The 5,155-nt window shown below is 58.7% G+C and overlaps 1 long non-coding RNA gene across 3 annotated transcripts; it reads left to right on the top strand.

Moving 5' to 3' along the window:
- Positions 1-1,870: 1,870 nt before the first annotated feature.
- LOC137466377 (uncharacterized) lies at positions 1,871-3,851 on the top strand. Of its 3 annotated transcripts, XR_010995144.1 has the most exons (5): positions 1,871-2,053; positions 2,259-2,330; positions 2,418-2,519; positions 2,981-3,085; positions 3,762-3,851. It is a non-coding gene; the product is annotated as an uncharacterized lncRNA (long non-coding RNA). The 3 variants fall into 3 exon arrangements; XR_010995143.1 differs by lacking the exon at positions 1,871-2,053 and having other exon boundaries at positions 2,220-2,330; positions 2,978-3,085; XR_010995142.1 differs by lacking the exon at positions 1,871-2,053 and having other exon boundaries at positions 2,220-2,330.
- Positions 3,852-5,155: the final 1,304 nt, after the last annotated feature.

Genomic DNA, 5,155 nt, shown 5'->3' on the forward strand with positions numbered 1-5,155 from the left:
GGCTGGGGACGGTGTGGCTGGGCAGTGCCCAGGCAGAAAGGGACCTGGGGGGAACTGGTTGACAGCCGGCTGAACATGAGCCAGCAGTGTGCCCTGGTGGCCAAGAAGGCCAATGGCTCCTGGCCTGGATCAGCAGGAGCAGGGAGATCATTCTGCCCCTGTGCTTGGCGCTGGTCAGGGCACACCTTGAGTGCCGTGTCCGGTTCTGGGCCCTCCGTTTGGGACGGACATTGACACACTCGAGCACATCCAGAGGAGGCAACGAGGCTGGTGAGGGGCCAGGAACACAAGCCCTGTGAGGAGCAGCTGAGGGAGCTGGCGGTGTCCAGCCTGGAGAAAAGGAGACTCAAGGGTGGCCTTATCACTCTACAACTTCCTGAAAGGTGGCTGTGCTCAGGTGGGGTTGGGCTCTTTCTCCAGGCAGCAACTGACAGAGGCAGAGGACACAGCCTCAAGCTGCACCAAGGGAAATGTAGGTTGGACGTTAGGAAAAGGTTTTTCACGGAAAGAGTGATAAAGTACTGGCATGGCCTGCCCGGGGAGGTGGTGGAGTCACCGTCCCTGGACGTGTTTAAAAAAACACTGGACGTGGCACTCGGTGCCATGATTTAGTTCAAGTACTGGGACATGGGTTGGACTCGATGATCTTGAAGGTCTCTTCCAACATGGTCATTCTGAGAATTTTGTATGAATTCTGTGAATTCTGAGCAGCTTCAGGCACACAGCCTGACTAGCCATATCAGTAGTCAACAAAAAGTATTTTCTAAGCAATGGCCCGAGGATAAAGCAAAACATTTACAGTCATGGCAGTCCTTTTTTTTAGATGGGGGTACACTCTGGGGGTACAGCCAAGGCCATGAGGTCACAGCAGGCTCTGGGGTCACAGCAGGCTGAGGTCACAGCAGGCTCTGAGGTCACAGAGGTGCCAGAGCCCCGTGGTTGCACAGCACCACAACAACCGAGCAGTCAGTCCTTGAGCACAACTGTTGCGGCAGCAGCGGCGCTGGCAGCAGTGGTGCTGACATTGGGACAGCGGTGTCAGGACAGCGGTGGCAGCAAGAGCTGCGGGACTGGCAGAGGGCAAGGCAGCATGGCCCTTGCTCTGCGCCCCTTCCTCCTGCTCCTCCTGGCCGTGGCCCTGCCTGCCAGGGCTGCCCAGGCTGCTCCGCTGCAAGCGCTGGAAGCAGGTGAGCCGGCAGCCTGGCTCCCCTTTCCCGGGACAGCGCTCCCTGCTCCCCGGGAAGCACTGGGGGATGCTTTTCCCTGGGCTTTAGGGAGGGTTTCTGCTGTGGGAGGGAGAGAGACCCCGGGGACCCCGGCAGCCCCATTTTCCTCTCCAGAAATGTCACACAGGGCAGGGAAAGAGGGTGAGGTGTGACCAGGAGCCAGCCCAGAGTTTCCCAAGCCCCTATGCAGCTTTGGCCATGTCCATTCAAATCTGGATCCCATAGCCATACCTGACCCCCTTGCAGTACTCAGTTCCCTAATGCAGAAGGGATCCCAGCACACCGTGGAAATGGGTCTGGTCGCTGCTTCCCTCTAGATTTGGATCGCAAATTGAATTATTTCCAAGTGCTGATGAAGGACACTTTAAAGATCATGGAGAATGCTGGAGAGAAGTTCTAACTTTCTTTTTTTACTGACAGAATAATCAGAGTCAAGGAGGCAAGAGTTCACTCATCTGCCATTTTCATTAGGGTTAAGTCGGGGTTGAAGGATTCTGGAAGCCTTGGCCTGCTCCTTTCTGGAGCCCTGAGTGGTCCCACAGGATCGCTGTCAGTGGGAGGAAGGAGCATTTAGCTGTCCACCTTCCTCCCGTATGCATTGCCTGTGTGTGCTTCCATGAGCTCTGTGCAGCCACGGGGAAGAGCAGAGAGGGAAGGGGCCGGGCCCAGGGCTGTGCCCCGGGGCTGAGCCTTGGTGCAGCCTGAGGATCTCCAACAGCGCCACGGGAGCTGTTCTGTCCTGCCTTTCTTTGCAGCTGAAGCTGTTGGTGAAGGTGGTGCAGCTTCCCAACCCATACCCATTACTGAGCCTCTGGGAGGTGGTGAGGGTAGGTCAAGGCCTTTCCCCCTGGGAGAGCCGCCAGCTCAGAGCCCAAAGCTCGGCCAGGGGGCCATGGCTGCAGGTGCCAGGACAGAACCATGCGCGTGTGTGCCCTCGCCCTGCGCCATCCCCTCACGAGTTCTCCTGCAGCTCCGTGCTGCCGGTGCAGATCTGCAGAGATGACAGGAGCTTCTGTGGCTGTTGAGTTACAGGTGTGTCTGCAGGGAGGACTTTCCCAGGTCCTTTGCTGGTTACTGCACGCAAGCCCAGCTCCCGTCGCAGGGGTGAGTAGCGTGTCCCTGGTGACCCCACAGGCTAAACAATGATTTTGTGGGATCCATTCCTGGGAAATGGAACTATGTTGCTTGAAGGTCCTCCGACGGGAAAGAACAAAGCTACAGGACACAAGAAACCCCATGGGCCATCCGAATACATGAGGCAAATGCTGAAAGGATTGCTGCAGGGAGGAAATGGTGAGAGCATTTTCCTCAGCCTTCCCCTGGGACTCAGCAGCCGGGGGCTTTCCCTGCACATCTGGACACGCCGTGCCCGGCACAGCGGGAAGGGATCCAGGGCAGCCTGGCTGCCCTGCTGCTGCTTTCACGGCCTGCAGGGCTGTTTGCCAGCCTGGCCTGGCTGCAGCTTCTCCCCAGCCTCTGCAGGAAGGCATTTGGCACCAGCTGACAGGGAGCGCAAACTGCAGCATGGACCATGCACTCCCTGTGATCCCCTGCAATTTCCCAGTCCCCAGGCAGATTAGGAGGAGCAGTGGTTTGGAGGAGGGAGTGGGTCGTAGCCTACCCAGAAATTTTATAGGGATTTCCTAATCCTTAACCATGCTTGCCTTTCACAAGCATTGCCTCCTGAAGATGCCACCTCCACAATGGGCAGCAGTCCCACCTGATCCAGCTGTCCCTCTTCCTTTCTCCAGAAGTGGATGGAGAGGCTGTGCTGAAGGCTGAGTTTCCCGGAGGAAGCAGTGGCTCATTGGCAGCCTCTGCTGCAGGAAGGGAGGCGATGCCAGGCACAGGCACAGGAGGTAATTGCTGTGCCTCTGGGCCTGCTGAGCCCTGCTGAGGCTTGAGCTGCCCTCTCTGCTGCTTGGCAGTGCGGGAACAGCCCGGACAAGACCGGCACAGCCCAGAGGAATTGTTATGCTCAGGGCACTCGGGTACTGAGCAGTCCTGCTGGGGTCCCTCCGTGGGAGACACGTCCCTAAACCTGGGAGAGACTGCACGGGGTGCCCATGGTGGGGAAAGGGCAGAGGGCGAGAGCACGGCTCCAGTGTGTCCTGAGAGGGCCTGGCTATGTGCCCTTGGGCTGGGGCAGGTGTGCCAGCAGAAGGAGGGCGGGTGGTTGGTAGGACAGGAGGGAGGGAGGGAGGGAGGGCGTTGGGGAGGGATATTTGCGGCACTGCCTGCTGCAGTTTTCCCAAGGGATTAAAAGAAAGTTTCCTTTGTACAAGTGAGAGAATCCCCATGGGCCGTGGGCTGCTCCAGTTTCCTCTCCAGGGATGCTGCACTGGGCCTGCAAAGAGGATGGGGGTTGACCAGCAGCCAGCCCTGAGCTCCCCAGGCCCCTGTGCAGTTTTGGCCATCTCCATTCTCATCTGGCTCCCACAGACTTATCTGACCCCCTTGCAGTGACCAGTTCTGTGAGTGAGTAGGGGATCCCAACACACCATGGAAATGGCTCTGATCTTTGCTCCCTTCTAGACTGGGATCAGGACACGGATTATCTGGAAGCCCTGCTGGATTATGGCTTGAGACTCTTGGGAAATGCTGGAGGCAAGTTCTCAATGTACCATCTTGTCAGAATAAGCAGAGACAAGGAGGCCAGAGCTCACACATTTGCCCTTTCCCTTAAGGCAATCTCAGGGCAGATGGATTCAGGAAAATTTGCCCGGCTCCCTTCTCAAGCCCTGAGGGATCCCACAGGATCGCTGTCAGTGGGAGGAAGGAGCATTTAGCTGTCCAACTTCCTCCCGTGTGCAATGCCAGTGTGTGCTTCCGTGTGCTCTGTGCAGCCACGGAGAAGAGCAGAGAGGGAAGGGGCCGGGCCCAGGGCTGTTCCCCGGGGCTGTGCCTTTCGCAGCTCCTTTGCTGGCCCCAGGGAGCCTGAGCTGCTCCTGCTGCTGCTGCCAAGCCCTGGCCCAGGCTGGGGCTGGGTTTAGAGCTGCTGGCAGCTCCAGGGAGTCCTTTCTCCCCTGACTGCCCTGCAAGGGGCTCCTTCCATCCCAGTGTGGGGCCACCGCAGGCACATGGTCCCCCTGCCCCTGCTCCTGAGTGGAAGGCAGAGCTGAGGGAGTGCCTTGGAGGGCACCAATCACCCAGGGGCACTCATTGCCACTCTGGCCTGAAGGAGAATCTTCAGCAGAGTCACAGGAGCTGTTCTGTCCTGCCTTTCTTTGCAGCTGAACCTGTTGCTAAAAGTGATCTGGCTTCCCAACCCACGTTCAGGACTGAGCCTCTGGGAGATGGTGAGGGTAGGTCAAGGCCTTTCCCCCTGGGAGAGCTGCCAGCTCAGAGCCCAAAGCTGGGCTGCAGGTGCCAGGACAGAACCATGCACGTGTGTGCCCTCGCCCTGCGCCATCCCCTCAGGAGTTCTGCTCAGGCACAGCAGCTGTTTGGAGGTGGGAGGGTACTGGCCCAGTCTCAAAAACCCCGATGTTTTTCTGATCCTTAACCATGACTTTGAAAAGCTTTGCCTCCTGAAGATGCCCCCTCCCTGAATGGTGGATGATTCCATCTGATCCTGCTGTCCTTTTTCCTTTCTCAAGTGGTGGACACAACATCTCTGCAGAAGGAGGCGCATCCCGGAGGAAGCAGTGGCTCAGTGCCCACCTCTGCTGGAGGAAGGAAGGCGATGCCAGGCACGGACACAGGCACGGGCACAGGCACAGGAGGTAATTGCTGTGCCGGGCTCAGCCGGGCTCAGCCCTCAGCGGGGCTGTGTGGCAGCAGCTCTTCCCCCAGGCCCTGCCCTTGCACGGCCCGGCAGCAGCCAAAGCTGGAGGCGCCTCGGCTTCGAGGCCTCTGGAGCTCGTTCCCAGCCCCGGGGAATCGGGACTCGGGCACCAAGGCCCCTCCCGCGGCAGCTGCTCCCGCAG

This window comes from Anomalospiza imberbis, unplaced genomic scaffold (genome assembly GCF_031753505.1).
Source record: "Anomalospiza imberbis isolate Cuckoo-Finch-1a 21T00152 unplaced genomic scaffold, ASM3175350v1 scaffold_192, whole genome shotgun sequence".
Lineage (NCBI taxonomy): Eukaryota > Metazoa > Chordata > Aves > Passeriformes > Viduidae > Anomalospiza > Anomalospiza imberbis.